The sequence below is a fragment of the Malaclemys terrapin genome, chromosome 2 (assembly GCF_027887155.1).
Source record: "Malaclemys terrapin pileata isolate rMalTer1 chromosome 2, rMalTer1.hap1, whole genome shotgun sequence".
Lineage (NCBI taxonomy): Eukaryota > Metazoa > Chordata > Testudines > Emydidae > Malaclemys > Malaclemys terrapin.
Window position 1 is genome coordinate 197,355,803 of NC_071506.1, and position 19,432 is coordinate 197,375,234.

The 19,432-nt window shown below is 42.7% G+C and overlaps 1 protein-coding gene across 4 annotated transcripts in view; it reads left to right on the plus strand.

Moving 5' to 3' along the window:
* ELMO1 (engulfment and cell motility 1) overlaps positions 1 to 19,432 on the plus strand; it is a 453,353-nt gene that overhangs the window by 59,918 nt on the left and 374,003 nt on the right. Inside the window, exon 1 of one of the 4 annotated variants that reach the window (XM_054019256.1) lies at positions 11,789 to 11,803. The exons of the other annotated variants lie outside the window; for them this stretch is intronic. The gene's annotated coding sequence lies outside the window, so the exon portion shown is untranslated. Of the gene's footprint in view, positions 1 to 11,788; positions 11,804 to 19,432 lie in introns of those variants that run through there. 4 annotated transcript variants of the gene reach the window in all.

A 19,432-nucleotide genomic window follows, 5' to 3' on the forward strand; every position in this document is an offset into this window, starting at 1 on the left:
ACCAAAATCCGGGTCAAATCAAGCTTTATATAAGATTTAATCTAAAAAATTTGAAAGCAGCTTTTATTAGTATCATTACTGGCTTTTATATTTCTTTTTTGCAAGCTTAAAATGAAAAATGTAGAGTTACCCAACCTGATAGCAGAGCCTTGTGATTTTCTGTCCCTCCCCAACCCACGCCATTTAAGTTAATAGCCATGCCGCATGCATCATCACACAGTCATTCAAAGAGACAACGTTCTCATCAAGGGTTTATGGTTTTCTGCTGAGAGCTGGAAGTAACCTCCAATCTCCGGCATGGTGGGTTTTCATTTTAATAGTACAAAGATTTAAAACCGTTGACTAAGCCTGTGGTATGAACAGTGGCTGGCTTGGCTAGAGGTGTGTGTTTGTTTCTTTTTAAACAATTTAAAATAGGTTAGTTATTGAACCAAGGAAATTATCGGCGTGTTTTAACGAAAGGAGTAATCTAGCAGGAATGTTTGTTAATTCATTGAGTAAAGTTCATTTCATTTTGTTGTGAACGGATGCATCCTCTTGCAAGAAGCATGGATCAGTTTTTTCTATAACCTTATATAAGAAAATGTTGCTGTCATTTTTTTGCTGTTACAACTTGGTCTTTGCTGTGGTATTTCTATTTTCAAAACAACAGACAACCTTTCCTGCCATGGGGCTGTCTGTTTCAATGTCTGTATTTCCACTACAGTATGTTAAAAAACTGAAAGCAAAAGGGTGGGGATAGGCAACAGCGTGCACTAATTTCAGTTTATAATTAAGAGATCACTTGGTGTGGGAAAGAGGTACCGACACAAAATAATGGTCTGCTGTTAAATATGCTGTGCTGAAGATGAGACAGTTGCCAATAATGACCATCGAGTTGAAGAGCCAGGTGACAGTTTTTTTTAAGTGGGAGACACTTAGCCTATGACAATGTTCAGTAACCAAGACATAAATTGTAAGGCCATCCATACCAAATGCTTAAAAACTAAATTAAAGTAGAGCAAAGAACATGGCTAATAGGCATGTGACAGTTGCTCGCTGGGCCATGACGGAATATTTGCATTTTGATTGGCTCAGATTCATCTTCCTGTGCCTCAGATGCTCTGGAGGTGGGAGAGAAACAGCTTATTTGAAGAACCATCGAAATTAGAGAGTCCAGACTTGTTCCCTTCAGTGCTTTTTTAGTCTAATCGTAAACAACTCCACTAATGGGGCTTCCTCCACTTTGCTTGGGACATTTATTTGTTATGATTTCAAGTGTAAAAAAATCACCTAGACACATTCCCCAGGTGTCCTGATGGCAATTAAACTTCCAACCAATAGGAACATCATTCAACGGGGTAATAATACAATTGGAAATATTAAAATATGAGTAAATTCAGCAACAAAATACTGTTATAGCTGCTCTCATTCCACCCAAAATCCTGCTCCCTGATCACGCCTCAGAAGCCTCCCTAATACACGACTAGTGTATCATAGTCTTCAGGTCAACAAAATGCAGACTGTTTTGATTAGTTCTCCTCATGAAGAAAACTTTAGTTGCTACCCTGGCTTTCTTTTGATGATGTGTATCAAACTTGACCATCGGTTGATCTCACTCATGGTCGTGAGATACAGGGAGACAGGCACTTTATCAGCTGGGCAAACCATTTAGGGTCCATCTACACAGGAAGACGCCCCCTCCCAAATGTGAGTCTGAGAGCCTGGGTCAACTGACTCGGGCTTGCACTGCAGGGCTAAAATTAGCAGAATAGACATTCAGGCTCTGAGGCCACCCCCAGCCCGAGCCCACTGTTATATTTAACCCCCCCCCCGTTCCAAGTCAGTTGAGCTGGGCTCTGAGACTTTCTGCAGTGTTTTTTTGCAGTATAGACATACCCTTAGGGCTTTATATAGCAAAATTAACACACTAAGCTCTATCCAGAAACCACTAGGCAGCCAGTGCAGTATCTCATAGTGCTCATGTTGTGTGTTCCCAGCGAGGTGCATGATTGTAGTATTTGAGCACCACACAATCTTTAATGTGTTTACCCTCACAACATGCCTGTGACATCGGCCGGTGCTGCTATTCCCATTTTGGAGAGGCTGTGTGACTTGTCCAAGATCATGCAAGAAACCTGTGGCAGGTTAGGAAATAGAATGCAAGATTCCCCAGATCCCAGGCTAAAGTTCTAAGCACTGGCCCAACTTCCTATCCATTTAGATAGAGTTCTGACATGTATAATTACTGAGGATGCTTGATATTTGTTCTTGGTATCAGTGTTGTGGAGAAAAGGAAGCTTGGAGGCTGATGGGCATAAGGTTTGTTTTCAGTTGGTTTTTGCCTTATCACTTTGTGAACAAACATTGTTGTCTGTTTTTAGCAATCTGCTGGTAAGGTGATGAATAACTGTATGAGACACATGAAAAATAAGAAACTGCATAAGGTCAGATAGAAGGAATACACCGATGACTTTGTTGCAGTGAGGAAAGCAATTGACCTGTCACTTACCAACATACAACTTATCACTATTCCTCAGTTTATCCTACACTCGGCATTAAATGCATTTGCATGATTGTATTTGTTCAGAGTAACAAAATTGTACAGGCAATGCACTATTTATACACTTCAAGGTGTTTATATGTTTCACAAATACAGTACTGCAGACTTAAAAAAAATTGTTTTTAAAATGTAGGACCAGATTCTGTCCTATGTCGCCCCTGTTCTGGTGTTGCACAGGGCCCACAAATCCCCTGTCAGAAGGTGGGTTTTGTACCTGGCATAGAGTTCATATAATAACCCTCTGGTGGGCTTCCTCACAGCCCCCAGTAATGGGCAGGACAGGCACGGAAGGAGGTCTGCCTGCCGTATGTTGCACTCTGGCTGTTCTTTACCAGCCATGGACTTGGAGCAGTCTTGGGGCCAGGCAGGTCCACTGCCCAGCCCAGAATTTGGGAGATGCAAAGGTGGCTTCAAACTACCTTTTTATCTCCCTTACTTTACCCCCACCCCTTTCCTATGCCCAATGCAGGAAAGAGCAATGGAAAATCTGGCCTGTAGGTTGACTATCATGAAAAATGTCTTAAGTGGAGACATTGGACTGGAGTAGTCTTCGAAGCAATCGTTTAAAACTACTGGACAAAGCACTGGAGAATATATAGCGAGGAACAATTTTACACTAGCAGGAAGATACACTCAGGCCCTAATTTTAAAAGGTGCTAAGTCTAGTGACTTGAATGGGAGTTGTGGGTATTTGGCACTTCTGAATAGCAGGCCCCCAAAAAGACTGATATCTCATTTCCATGGTCCCACGAGCATGGCATGTGATTTGCCTTTAAGGTCAATGTGGTGCTGAAAAAGAAAGTGGAGTATTGTTCTAGTAGAGATGTTCACTGCAGCTTTGTGAAAACTCTCGTGCTTCCCATTTGCAAACTGTGAATAGTATTTATGTGTTTTGGGTATTTAAAAAAAATAAAAATAAAAGCAGACTGAAGCTTGTGAGCTACCATTTTGCTGCAAGGTGACTTTATTTATCTTAAAGGGAGCCCACTGCTGGAGGTTGCAAAGAGTTTTCTGTCCTGCTCCAAATAGTTTGTTTAATAGCTAAACAACATATTTATTGTTTGACCAGTAGAGACCTTCTGATGTTAAACTAATACTGAAATGAGAGGGAAACTGGTTCACAATTCATCATATTGCATCTTTCATCCATTTTCACACAATTACACCATTTTTCAACAAGCCACTATTATCCCTTATGAAGCTCAGACATGCCCACTTCAGCTGAAAACTTCATTTTGAAATGCAATTGAAATGCTTCTCACTGTGTGGACTTTCTGAGAGTGGTGTTGAGCAAACAGTGATTTCCTTTACATGCAATAGCAAGACTTAAATGGGGAAAGCTAAACTCAGAAACCAAGAATTGCAGTCATTTCACTCCCAAGCAACTTCACAAAATGATGTTACCTTTCTCAAAATACTAACCCTGGCAATCATCAGATCATTAAAAATATCCAGCAACAGAGGGTCCTGTGGCACCTTTGAGACTAACAGAAGTATTGGGAGCATAAGCTTTCGTGGGTAAGAACCTCACTTCTTCAGATGCAAGTAATGGAAATCTCCAGAGGCAGGTATAAATCAGTATGGAGATAACAAGGTTAGTTCAATCAGGGAGGGTGAGGTGCTCTGATAGCAGTTGAGGTGTGAACACCAAGGGAGGAGAAACTGCTTCTGTAGTTGGAAAGCCATTCACAGTCTTTGTTTAATCCTGATCTGATGGTGTCAAATTTGCAAATGAACTGGAGCTCAGCAGTTTCTCTTTGGAGTCTGGTCCTGAAGTTTTTTTACTGTAAGATGGCTACCTTTACATCTGCTATTGTGTGGCCAGGGAGGTTGAAGTGTTCTCCTACAGGTTTTTGTATATTGCCATTCCTGATATCTGACTTGTGTCCATTTATCCTCTTGCGTCCATTTATCCTCACGCACAATTATTTCAAATTTGGTGACAATATATACCTCCAGACCAGTGGCACCGCTATGGGCACCTGCATGGCCCTACAATATGCCAACATTTTTATGGCTGACCTGGAACAACGCTGCCTCAGCTCTCGTCCACTCATGCCCCTTCTCTACCTACGCTATATTGATGACATCTTCATCATCTGGACCCATGGGAAGGAGACCCTGGAAGAATTCCACCATGATTTCAACAGCTTCCACCCCACCATCAACCTCAGCCTGGACCAATCTACACGGGAGGTTCACTTCCTAGACACCACCATACAAATAAGCGATGGCCACATTAACACCACCCTATACCGAAAACCCACCGACTGCTATGCCTACCTTCTTGCCTCCAGCTTCCACCCCGGTCACACCACATGATCCATCGTCTACAGCCAAGCACTGAGGTACAATCGCATCTGCTCCAACCCCTCAGACAGAGACCAACACCTACAAGATCATCACCAAGCATTCTCAAAACTACGATACCCACACAAAGAAATAAAGAAACAAATCAACAGAGCCAGACGTGTACCCAGAAGCCTCCTGCTACAAGACAGGCCCAGAAGAGAAACCAACAGAACTCCACTGGCCATCACCTACAGTCCTCAGCTTAAACCTCTCCAACGCATCATCAGTGATCTACAACCCATCCTGGACAATGATCCCTCACTTTCACAGACCTTGGGAGGCAGGCCAGTCCTCGCCCACAGACAACCTGCCAACCTTAAGCATATTCTCACCAGCAACCATGCACCGCACCATAACAACTCTTAACTCAGGAACAAACCCATGCAGCAAACCTCGATGCCAACTCTGCCCACATATCTACACCAGCAACACCATCACAGGACCTAACCAGATCAGCTACAACATCACCGGCTCATTCACCTGCACGTCAACCAATGTTATATATGCCATCATATGCCAGCAATGCCCCTCTGCTATGTACATTGGCCAAACTGGACAGTCACTACGTAAAAGGATAAATGGACACAAGTCAGATATCAGGAATGGCAATATACAAAAACCTGTAGGAGAACACTTCAACCTCCCTGGCCACACAATAGCAGATGTAAAGGTAGCCATCTTACAGCAAAAAAACTTCAGGACCAGACTCCAAAGAGAAACTGCTGAGCTTCAGTTCATTTGCAAATTTGACACCATCAGATCAGGATTAAACAAAGACTGTGAATGGCTAGCCAACTACAGAAGCAGTTTCTCCTCCCTTGGTGTTCACACCTCAACTGCTATCAGAGCACCTCACCCTCCCTAATTGAACTAACCTCGTTATCTCCATACTGATTTATACCTGCCTCTGGAGATTTCCATTACTTGCATCTGAAGAAGTGAGGTTCTTACCCACAAAAGCTTATGCTCCCAATACTTCTGTTAGTCTCAAAGGTGCCCCAGGACCCTCTGTTGCTTTTTACAGATTCAGACTAACACGGCTACCCCTCTGATACTAAAAATATCCAAAGACTTTGTCCAAATACTCTTGTCTTTACTACTAGATTTAATTATAAGTAAAGGACTAAATTAATTAAATATATTATAATAAGCTGGTGAGAGGTCGTGGGTGCGTGTGCATCATTTCCCACTCCTGAATGGAATCCCAAAGCTCAATCTATCATAAATCTTTGTACAGCTTATGGAGATTCTCCTGTAGATCAAATGGCCGAGTCCTGTGCTGTTGGAGCAGAAGGGTTTCAGTTTGGTAGGCAGCATAGGCAAAGGGTGAAATTCTAGGCAGTCATGTATATGTTAAAATATTGTTAACATTCAACGATCATGGGGCTAGATTTTTACTATTTTATAATAATTTCAAAACACATACTTACCATTGTAAATCAAGGGCACTGTCACTCTTATCTGCTCCTGTAGAGGGCTGTGTGTCCTGTACAGTGTTTTTAAGTTCTAAACAGGTAAAATATTTGGTCGTAACCCTACTTGAAATCAAGAGAATAATAGACTAAATCATTTACACTTTGTTTGTTTTTATTATATGTAAAGGTATAACAAGAGCTGGTTCGTATTAATTTATTGTTTTGATCCAAGTTGAATTGTACTAGCAATCAGTGATTAATGTTCTGGCTTCTGAGAGGGAAATTGCCACAAGTAACTCTTCAGAATAATGTGCTGGCACAATCTAGTCCTCAATGTTCTGACTGTAATTTCGAGTGCGGGAGGAGGGGTTCTTTGGTTCCTCCATCAGCCAGTTTGGAAACTTTGACTGTTTTGAGCACTCTTGGCAAAACTAATCATAATTCCTGAGACACTATAGCAGAAACCTCAGCCAGTTTTGGAGACCGGGAAGCATAGCTCTGCCCTCATCAGTTGCTCTCCATTAACTATAGTGGTAGTTGGGGTGTGGGGGACGTTTGTAATTATAACTCTTAAAAAGGAAGAAACTAGATAACCAGCAAAACAGAAAGTGTATCCTAACAATTTTTGTTCTTTCATCAAAAAATAGTCATTGATGAAACAGAAGTAATCATAATAATACCTAGCTATCATATCAAGCTTTTCATCGATAGATCTTAAAATGCTTCACAAAGGAGGTCAGTATCATTATCTCCATTGTGTAGAGGGGAAACTGAGGCACAGAGTGGTGAAGTGACTCCATCACTTTTCCCCCCATGGCCAATCAAGATTTGTAATATTGAGGTTAGTTTAAAAGAAAAATGAGGAGACCACTCAGTGAACTATTGACCTGCAATCCTGGCTTGTGTGATCATACAGAATTTTATCATAGAAGAGAAGGGTTTGATTCTAACCTCTGAAGTCTCACAGCCTGAGCTGTTATTAAAGGCGGCAGCATTCTTGAGTGGATACTCCTTGATGTCACTTGGGAAGGGCACAGGCTATGTTGTTCTTGAGCTGCCTCCAGCAGCCACATTACTGTTTGGAGAGGGCTGTTTGCTTTGCTGTACAGCTTCTCACCCCTAGAGGTTTGTGGGTTTGGAAAGGAATAGCATTCTACAATTAAGGGCAGGCCAAGACTTTGGGACCTGACTTTGTTTAGAGTGTCATTGCCTCAGGATTAGGGAGGTTCTCTCATTTGGGACGTGGTCAAGGGAGAGTCCCACACTAAAATGCCTGGATCTGCTGCTACAAAAAGATGTAGCCTTAACCCATGTTAACTTTTTACTTAATATTGACTGTGTCAGGTTGTTTTCTGTGCTGTCGTTGCTATGCTTCCCACTGATAGTTCCTCTTTTTGTTTTGTTGAAGCTCTTGCACTCAGGACCTCCAAAGTCACCAAGTGCTAGGAGTAGGTTGTCCTATCTGAACACAGGAGCATTGTTGCATGGTTATTGACATTGTCCTGCATTAGTATAGCAGCTAAGCTTTTTACTAAGTGATTAGTAAGGCTATGTTTATGTCACGGAGGTCATGGAATCTGTGACTTCTAGAGACCTCCGTGACATTCTCTGCTTCAGCCCCAGGGGCTGCAGGACTCAGGAGCTGGCAGCCAGCAGGGCCCTGGCAGGGTTCCAGTGGCAGGTGACAGCAGCGACAGGGGCCCGCTGCAAGTTTCCAGCGACAGGTGACAGGCTCCTGAGGGGGCCCTCCTCAGGATTCCAGCAACGGGCGACAGCCTTGCACATGGGTGGAGGGAGGGAAAGGGGATCCCTTGGGTGAGTGGCTGGGGGTGTCCTGTTTTCTCTTTGGGAAATATGGTAACCCTGCAGCTTCCACCTGCTGTGGGCAGAGGGGGAACCCCACAGCTCCCAGCCATGGTGGTGGGGGAAACCATGGAGCTGCAGCAGCAAAAGTCACAGACAGGTCACGGCTTCCGGGAATTTTCATTTATTGCCCATGACCTGTCTGTGTCTTTTACTAAAAATAACACTGACAAAAATCTTAGCCTTAGTGATTAGAATCAGAAATTGTTGTTTGCTCTACTAGCTGCAAAGGGGTATGTCCCACTGCAGCTGGGAGTGTGCCTCCTGGTCTGGCTAGACAGGTTTAAGCTAACAGAGTTTGAGCTAGCATGCTAAAAATAACTGTGTGGACATTGCGGCATGGGTTGGAGCTCGAGGCTTGAGAGCTCAAGCTCCAAGCCACAATGTCCGCACAGCTATTTTTAACACAGTAGCTCAAACCCCACTAGCATAAGTCTGTCTAGCCGGCCTGGGAGTTACACTCTCACCTGCCCTGAAGACATACCCAAAATGACCAAGCTCCTCTCAGAGGATTCAGGAACACACATCTAGGTATACTTGGTCCTGCCTCAGCATAGGGGACTGGGCTAGATGACCTCTTGAAATCCCTTCGAGCCCTACATTTTTATTATCCTACGGTTTTGTGAATGTTGGCTGCTGTTTTGGTGAACTGATTTCAATAGCCGTAAGAGAGAAATGGATATTAACCTACAGCACAGGCAAGTACACCTCCACAAACATAGCCTTCATGATATCAGGAGTCAGCTATTTTGCAATATTGCGAGATGGCTGTTGACATTATCATACTGTAGGTCACAGAAACCTTTTTTTTTTCTCTCTTGGCACTTGATTCCAGAGTGACTTTTAATACTTACGATCAATCTCTCTTCTCCTTGAGTGCTGGAAGCAAGAGGGTGGTGTCTCCAGTAAGGATTCTAACTTTAACCAATCTCTCTTTTCTTTTATTTCTGGTGAGTGATGTGGATCTGCCCCTCCTATCATTCATTACAGAGTACCTCTGGCTCTGTACTTATCTCTCTCCTCCATATAACCTTTCCCCTGAAGGACAGGTGATTGCTTTTTTCCAACCTTAGACATTATGTCCCTGTCATGCTGTCTCCTAACTCTGATACCTTCTTCGACTCCCACACTCTGTGATCTTTGTTTCCCGTCTATCTCTCTGTTCTGAGGGGCAGCTCCTGCCTGCATTACTGAATGCTTCGGAGACTCTACCAGGGTAAAGAGTCCTCTTTGTACTACATCTTTGACACCACTCCTTAACTTTGCTTCTGGCAAGAAATTTTGGAATCGTAAGTGACCTTTATCTTATTCTTTTCCAACTGGAATGCAGCCAAAATTCATCCTTAACAGGATCCGCCAAAGGGAACTAATTCAGTTTAAACAAAAAGAACAGGAGAACTTGTGGCACCTTAGAGACTAACAAATTACTCTGAAATCAGTTTAAACAGTTAGCATCTCGACTGTAATAGCTTCTCCTTTTTATATACTCTTCCTATATCCCTAGTTGCTCTAAACTTCAGGGAGTCCCACATGCTCCAGCTAGACACATTTGTGCCAGAAAATGGGACTGTATGTAAATACTCCCACCCTTTTGTTGTTTCCACTGATTTCTGACTCATGTTTGAATCCCATTCAAAATTGCCTTCCTGATTTGCAAAGCTCCCTATGGACTTGTTCCACCCTACCTCTCTGACATTATCCACGTATGCCCCAACCTTCTTACTCTAGGCAGTTGGCTTGATCCTTAGTTATACTAAAGCTGCTTTCGTCTGCCTGAGTGGTATAAAGAGTCTCTTCGTGTAAATGAGAATCAGGCCTACACCATGATCAAGTCACCCCTTAACCTTCTCTTTGTTAAGATAAACAAATCGAGCTTTTTGAGTCGATCACTGTGAAACATGTTTTCTAATTCTTTAATCATTCTGGTGGCACCTCTCTGACCCTTCTCCAGTTTACTCACATCCTTGTCAGTAGAACTAGACACAGCACTTCAGTCATGCTTGCAGAAGTAATATAGCCTTTTTACCCCTATTTGAGATTCTGTAGTTTATGCAGCCACACAGTAGTCCTGGAAACATTGAGTAGAAAGGACATGAATTTCAGTGTAAAAAAAAAAAAGTGGGGGGTGGGGTGTTAATTTTTTTTCTTTCAAGTCCCCAATCTGTCAGGCCTTCTTTATACCTAACATAAACAAAAACAGTGCCCCCCACCCCCAAAAGTACAGGCTCATCTGATATCTTGTCACCTTTACATCACACTTTGAAACCTTCCTTTGTCTCTAGTTTAGGACTGAATGATTGTAACAGGGCTCTCTCACTGCTGGGGATCAGCCCTGTTGCTCACTCACTCCATAGCCTCTCTTAAGCCTTGGCTACACTGGTGCTGTACAGCGCTGCAACTTGCTGCGCTCAGGGGTGTGAAAACGCCCACCCCCCCCCCCGAGCGCAGCGAGTGCAGCGCTGTAAAGCGCCAGTGTGATCAGAGCCTGCAGCGCTGCATACTGCTCTCCTCGGAGAGATGGAGTACATCTAGCGCTGCGAGAGCTCTCTTGCAGCGCTGGCAGCGCAACTACACTCGCGCTTCACAGCGCTGCCGTGGCAGTGCTGTGAAGTCCCGAGTGTAGCCAAGGCCCTACTCTCGAGGACTCTGGATACTCTTTCTTTGTGACTCAACCTTCTGTCTAGGTCAGTATATAGTCCATCCTCCCAGGGTCTCAACATCCCTCTGGATCTGCTAATTGGTTGACCTTTCCAACAATCTTGTGCCACTTCCCAGTGGGTGGTACTAAAACCCAGGCTTGTCCGCTACTCCAGGTTGCAACCCAGGGACCCTACAATCAGCAGCCAAGATCTGACCATCTCTAACCTCGCTTCTGTTTCCTTGGGGATACTTTTTACTCTGCCTCCCATTGGCTTTCTTCTCCACCTTTCTGGGTAAACCCTTTCCTCATGGCAAGGATGCCAGGACTTCTTTCTCCCTGGGTTTCCTCTCTTTACTTTTCCAAGCCCAGAGAGTGACTGCTGGTTTCCTCCTTCTGCCCTCACTGCTTGACCTCATACCAGCCCCTCTTGCTCAGGGGAGCTCTATCCTCAATCAGGGATTGCTTATAAAGCCTAATCCTCCCATAGGTGTGGCCTATCAGGTTATTTTGCCCGTTCTGTGTGTCATTAACCCTTTCCAGGCTAGTGTGGTGTGAACACCCCATCACATCCATATATCCTCCACAGAATGGATCTATGTAGTAGTGTTGGAAAGTCAGAGTGCTGTGTGCATGGGGGTGGGAAAAAGGAATACAATTATCTGAAAATCAGCCCAGTGATATGTAACTCATCATCCTCAATCTCTCCAAAACAGTCTCATTGACTACATAAATTCTCCCCCTGCCATTGTACTTAATCACCTTCTTTTCATGCAAGTCCCTCCTGAAACACAGATTATGGAAGAAGTGGTGATTTTTAAACACACAGAAGACTGCAGGTTCCTCTTGAATGGATTATTGATGTGGATCTGTCAATGTGATGTCAAAGAAATGGCCTATTCTGGAAATCACAGGCCTGATCCAACTCCCTTCGAAGACAATGGGAATCTTTCCAGTGAAGTCAGTGGAAGTTGGATCAGACCTTATGAGAGGGTATGTTAGAATGCCAGTGATCAGGGTGAAGGCAGAGAAGGGGCAAAAGGTCCCTGAGCGGGCATTTCCATAGAGGTAAATGTCCTGGCCCCTCAGCTGCTGCAACCCTGATCCTGAATTGGTTTTGTCTTCCACTGTGTCAAAGCATCTGTGAGTGTTATGGACTTGGGTCTCTTGGGACTGTGTGTGTTTTCAGGTTCAGAGGTGAATAGCACTGAGAGCATAACCAAAGCAAAGGGAGCAGCAGGAAAGCCTCTGTATGTATATAAAGTTTAAATCCAATGCTCTGGCTTCAGTGCACTATTTTGCCTTCTGTCAGAGGCAGCAGAAAATATTACAACTCCTCAGAGTTGGCTGTTCAGAAATGCAGTTTAAATCCAGAAATAACTCTCTTGGGTATATTAATCTAGTGTTGGATTATCTTTCTAAAATTGTTAATCAGACTTGGTCCCTGGGGGACCTTTCAGCTAAATTTGCCACTTAGTTTTTGTTTGCCTTGGCCTCTTGAGCTCAGCAGAGGAAGCTGATTAGATTTGACAAGATGTGGTTATGTAAGATCCCAAGAGCAGGTCACGCTTCCTCTTTATAAATGGCAGATTTGTATACAGTTTGGTGCGACTCCACTATGTGCTTATCTTACCCGTTATTGGAGAGATAGATGAAGAGTCATGTTTTCTTATTCACATTTCTTCAGCTGGTTGTACCAGGGCATTCTTTGAGCAAGGCCGAGGAAAAACCTTTTCTGGGATTGATTCCAAAGTGGTCACCTGGCCCAGATCCATGTGATTCTTGAATATTTTATACATCAAAAATATATAGAAGGCAATTAGACCTTGTCTACACTAGAACTTACTTTGGTTAAATTTATGTTGCTCAGGGGGATGAATAATCCACACCCCGGAGAGACGTAAATTATACTTACCTATGCGCTGGTGTAGATAGCGCTAGGTCGAAGCGAGAGCTTCTCCCACTGACATAGGTACCGCCTCTCATGGGAAGTGAAGTAATTATGCTGAAGGGAGATCTCTCTCCCGTCGGCTTAGAGGTCTTCACCAGAAGTGCTACAGTGGCGCAGTTGCTGCTGTCGTGCTTCTAGTGCAGATGTAGTCTTTGTGACACAGAGGAGGCCCATTGGTCCCAACTGATGAAGGGTTCACTACTCTGTGTCAGCAAAAATAACTAGGAGTCCTTGTGGCACCTTAGAGACTAACAAATGTATTTGGGCATAAGCTTTCATGGGCTTATGTCCAAATAAATTTGTTAGTCTTTAAGGTGCCACAAGGACACCTCGTTGTTTTTGCTGATACAGACTAACACGGCTACCACTCTGAAACCTGTACTCTGTGTCAGCAACACCTGTCAGGCCTGACAAACTTGCTACACCTAACACATTGCTGTCATAGTATCTGTAAAGAGTGTCATGTGGAATCTTCAGTGGGAGGCTGGGATCACACTAGTCATGATGTATGTACTGATGATATTTTAAGTGTTTTATGTCTGTGTGCTTACAATGTGTTCTTAAAATTTGTATCAAGGTGTTACTCCCCAGCAGAGTGGAGAAACGGGTTTCCTGCCAGACCACAGATGTTTATTCATCCATCTGTTGAAATGTAAATTGAACATTGTCTCATTCACAAGCACCAGTGTAGCTAAATGCAGATTTAACAGGAAGAGGAGAACAGCAGGGGGGGGAGAAAAGCCTTTTTTGGGAATGCATTGCAGATGTATATTTGGACTATAACTGGGGGACAGGAACAGCACTGTGCGATTATATGCATGAAAATGGAATCCCAACCTGTCCTGGGTGAGAAATTGCTTTCGACATGGATTTTAGTCTGTTAACCTTAAGTTTAGACTCCAAGAAGTGTGCTATACTTCTGTTTTATATGTGATCATTTCTGTTTCCATTATCCTTTCTTGGTATCTTAATCTTTGATAATAAATTTGATTCTTTCATTATAACTATATCTCTGTGGTGTGATAAAGGACCTGATCCTGAGTTGTGCCAGTGAAACTGTGTGTACGCTGTTCCCTTGAAAATAGCAAACCTGGGAGTTATACTACACACTTGATCTTTGTCATAAGGCCGAGTTATTGTGAGTGCCCAGTGACTGGGGCTGGACGCTCCATGGTGATGCATCAGAGGAGCTCAGAGACTGGGGTACACCAAGTGTTAACCTGCAAGGCGAAGTAAGGGCTAGCAAAGCTCAGAGATTATTTGAGTGGTTAACAGATTGGGGGGTGTAAGAGAGCTGACACCCAGTTTAGCACCAGCAAATCAATCTCTTTCTCTCTCTCTCAAACACACACACACTCTCGAGTGCGCACACACACACACACAGGTGGTGCAGTGTGTGTGTGTGTGTGTGTGTGTGTGTGTGTGTGTGGGAACATGGTGCCTCACAGTTGTGGGCATCCTGAGAAAGCGTCAAACACTTTATTAAACTCTCAAATTCAAGTTGGTTTTGAATCCTTAACTCCTTTAATTTTCTTGTTGGTGAAGTGAGCTTGCACTAATATTTGACCACTAATTCTCTCATGTGAAAGACAGGAAATGTGGTGGGTTTTTTTTGGTGGTGGATGAAACCCAGGAGTGGGAGTCAGGAGACTAGAGTTCTGTCCTCAGCCATACATAGACTTCTTGTAGGTGTTAAGTCACATGACCTCTTGAAGTCTCTATTTCCCCATTTGTAACATAAGGATAATACTTCCTACTTCACACAGACAGAGTGATAATTATAAATATTAATTATTTAAAGTGCATTGAGATTTTTTTGCATAGAAGGCAAAATAGAAATGCAAAATATTATTTATTTTACATTCTCCTATGGAACTCATCTCTTACAAATTCAAAATCCGGTGTTTCATGTGCAATCTGCTTATGTGTGGTTTTAAAAAAATAAATAAATAAGGATAATTCATAAGTCACTGGCACAGTCATGGAGTTTATGCTGTACTGGCTCGTATATTGAGTTAATCTCTCAGAGCCAGGCAGGTAAACTGGGTGCTTAAGTGTCTGATCCAATGCATTTTGCAACACAACATTACATGAGGGATATTCTGATTTCCAGCTTCAGAGTTCATTAAGATAACATAGCAGACCATCCGAAGGACAACATACATTGCTTGAAATGTATCATACTTTCTTCAAGGAATATACAACGTATGGTATAGCTTTAACTTTTAGAATTTGCACTTTAATGAGCTAATTTGTCATAATTTTTCAAACATCAGTTTACAACAGCTGAAGATATTCCCCTTTGTCTTTATGAACTGATTTGATTCCAACATTTGGGTTATGCAGGGGATTGTTCTATACCAACTTCTATTAGAAATCAGTCACGATAAGGTGTTTTCTAAAAATCTCTGTGGACTTTGCTTTTATACAATAAATTGGACACAGGGCCTTGTTTTTTTCCTAAGCTAAATTTGGTTTCAGAAAGAACAGCGGCAGGGAAAAACGGTTGTTAAGGCGACCTGTGTGTTTTACTTTCACACCTCGACAGGCTTGTTTAAGATGGACCAGGATTCAATAAAGTAAAATCAGGGGTCAATTTCCCCATTTGTACATAAGTGGATGTTATCTGTAGATTTACAGCTGGATTATGTTGTTTTGCTTAGAAGTAATCATGAATCAAAACTTCCCCAACTTTCATGGCTGGCCTTACAATTAGCTGGACCCCCAAGGGGATTATCAGACTGAGAGTTGCCTTCCCTTTAAATCTCATAGGCAGAGAGGAGGAGATTGTACCGTGAGTTGCTCCCACATCTCCTGTTACAAAGTGTGTTCACATGTAAGTATGGAGTGGGGAGTGTGCTTTGTATGCCTTCTTCTACAGCCCTGTTTATAAAATTGGTATGTTTTTGTTTCTTTAAATCTGTAACAGGAAGTCAGGGAGAATAGGGAGGCTGGGGAAAGTCTTAGGCAGAAGCTTGACAGTGAAGTAGGGAGCAGGAGAAAAAACTTCAGTATATAACTCTTGTCTGTACTTTTCTAATTCCTTGTGTGGTGTTAGAAGAAAGTGGATCTTTCTGTCTCTTGTCACCAGTGGTGCATGGCAGGATTGCTTGTGCTTAATCCTGATCCCTCTAACCTCCCCAGCGGGTTTCTGTATGTACCTAGGTAGAAATATCACCAAACTTCTCCATTTTTCCCCCCCAAGAAGCCTCATGATTCTCCCTCCACCCCAACCATTGTCTTTTTTGCTTTGATTTCAATTCTGTTTTTGCCATGGTGCTTGTCCCTGCCAATGCAGTAATAGTTACACTGTTGATATTGATGTTGTTGTCATTGGCAACAATGAAACGTTAACACTCATGAAATGTTCCATTAGTACCTTTTAGGGTATGCAATAATAGAACATCCAGGGTTTGAAAAACTGGCCCAGACATTAGCCTGAAGAATAAACCTTCTCAAGAAAGAAAAGTCAAAAAGAGTGGGGACGGGGCAGGTGTACAGCACCCCCAAAGAGGTGTGGAGTAGTGCTCTGGTGAGAAGCTTATCCGCCCGTTCACAGCTGATTGGTATGGGAGGGTGCAGGAGTTCTTACTGGAGTGTTCAGGAACTCCATTTTTGTACTTGCCTGTTATTATGAGGTGTCTGAAATTCTCCCAACTTCCACCTTCTTCTATATTTTCTTCTCAACCCTCATGGCTACTGTGTGTGTCTGTCTCTATACATGTATGCACCTCTCCTTTCTATTGTGAAGGAGGGTGGGGCAGTGCTGTCCTTCCAGGGGACCACCCTCCATTTTTAGGTCCTTTTTGGAAAGCGTATTGTTTATAATGTATTTTATAGCAGCAACAAGAGTGTAAGCCTCTTCACTGAGTACATATAGAAGACTTGGAGATTACAATCTAAATGATATACTTGACAGACAAGTGTGAATGTCACATACAAGGGGATGGGGTGAAGGATGCAGGTTATGGGAAAAAGATTACTTGGTTACTGCCGGTCCCTGATCTGCGACCACTAAGCTGTGGTAGAGGCATTGAAGCTGCTTTCAGCAGACTCAGGAAAACAATTCTGTGTCAGTTCACTTTCTTGAAGATGATCTTTGCTACTACATCTAAGGAAAAAATTAAACGAGAAATAAAGCTTAGAATCTATATCAACTGATAGTTGGGTTCTCCTCCCCTCAGAACTCACATCTCACGCCATTAGCTGTAAAGCCTATTGATATTAATTCTTTTCCACAGCAGCAACAACATATATAACTGTTTGATTACACTGGTCTACAATTTTTGAGAAGTCATCTGCTTCAGAGATAAAATGTGCTATTTATTATGTATTTTGATGTGCTGAATTCAAATATGACAATTAAAACAACTGATTGGCTACTGTTTCTAAGATATTTAAGTTTTTACATTTTATGTCTATGTATATTGTGTAGATAGTAGAGTTTTAATCATGAATTGTAAACCTAGGTCTTTTCATGTGGTTGCTTTACATGATAATATTTCACCTGTCCTGTTTATGTGACACTTTAAAAATCAGCAAAAGGGTTATATAAATAAAATTTATTATGAAACAAAAGGCAAAAAACTATTATGTACATAGTTTAGTCCTATTCAGTGTCTACTCGGCGCTTCTTGGCTTGTCTCTTGTATTCATTAAATGGAGCATCTCTTGTCACTGTCCAGCAATAGTCTGCAAGCATTGATGGGCTCCATTTTCCCTGATAGCGTTTCTCCATTGTTGCAATGTTCTGGTGAAATCGCTCACCGTGCTCGTTGCTCACTGCTCCGCAGTTCGGTGGAAAAAAATCTAGATGAGAGTGCAAAAAATGTATCTTTAGTGACATGTTGCAACCAAGGCTTTTGTATGCCTTGAGGAGGTTTTCCACCAACAACCTGTAGTTGTCTGCCTTGTTGTTTCCGAGAAAATTTATTGCCACTAACTGGAAGGCTTTCCATGCCGTCTTTTCCTTGCCATGCAGTGCATGGTCAAATGTATCATCTCGGAGAAGTTCACGAATCTGAGGACCAACAAAGACACCTTCCTTTATCTTAGCTTCACTTAACCTTGGAAATTTTCCATGGAGGTACTTGAAAGCTGCTTGTGTTTTGTCAATGGTCTTGACAAAGTTCTTCATCAGACCAAGCTTGATGTGTAAGGGTGGTAACAAAATCTTCCTTGATTCAACAAGTGGTGGATGCTGAACACTTTTCCTCCCAGGCTCCAATGACTTTCAGAGTGGCCAATCTTTCTTGATGTAGTGGGAATCTCTTGCACGACTATCCCATTCGCAGCAAAAACAGCAGTACTTTGTGTATCCAGTCTGCAGACCAAGCAAGAGAGCAACAGACTTCAAATCGCCACAAAGCTGCCACTGATGTTGTTCACAGTTTATGCACCTCAAAAGTTGTTTCATGTTGGCATAGGTTTCCTTCATATGGACTACATGACCAACTGGAATTGATGGAAAAAGATAGTCATTATGCAGTAAAACAGCTTTAAGACTCGTCTTCGATGAATCAATGAACAGTCTCCACTCATCTGGATCGTGAACGATGTTGAGAGCTGCCATCATACCATCGATGTTGTTGCAGGCTACAAGATCACTTTCCATGAAGAAGAATGGGACAAGATCCTTTTGACGGTCACGGAACATGGAAACCCTAACATCACCTGCCAGGAGATTCCTCTGCTGTAGTCTGGAGCCCAACAGCTCTGCTTTACTCTTGGGTAGTTCCAAATCCCTGACAAGGTCATTCAGTTCACCTTGTGTTATGAGGTGTGGTTCAGAGGAGGAGGATGGGAGAAAATGTGGGTCCTGTGACATTGATGGTTCAGGACCAGAAGTTTCATCCTCTTCCTCTTCCTCTTCCTCATCTGACTCAAGGGAGAATGATTCTGGTGCATCAGGAAACAGCAGTCCTTCTCCATGGGGTACTGGGCGTATAGCTGATGGAATGTTTGGATAATGCACAGTCCACTTTTTCTTCTTTGACACACCTTTCCCAACTGGAGGCACCATGCAGAAGTAACAATTGCTGGTATGATCTGTTGGCTCTCTCCAAATCATTGGCACCGTAAAAGGCATAGATTTCCTTTTCCTGTTCAACCACTGGCGAAGATTTGTTGCACAAGTGTTGCAGCATATGTGTGGGGCCCACCTCTTGTCCTGATCTCCAATTTTGCAGCCAAAATAAAGGTGATAGGCTTTCTTAACCATAGTGGTTATACTGTGCTTTTGTGATGCAAAAGTCACTTCACCAGAAACATAGCAGAAGTTATCTGCACTGTTCACACAAGTACGAGGCATCTCTGCTCACTTTGGCTAAACAGAAATGTGTCCCTTTGCAAAATCAAACACTGACAAATAAGAGAGCACGACACTGTATGATTTCTAGAGCTGATATAGGGCAATTTGTTCAGCAGAGTGATGTAAGCTTCATTATGATTGCATCATCCATGACTTCTAGGAATAACATGATGCAATTCATATCATGTATGACGCAATACCAGCTTCAGATTGCATCATTCATTGTTTTGCCTAAAAAGCAAGTACTGTCCAAACCCAGTCATAGATTTATTCATAGATCCAGTCAAAGATGTATTTTAGTCATTTCTGGTTTAAATTGAGATCCCTTCCCTTTATAACTCACTTATCCTCCGCCATTCCC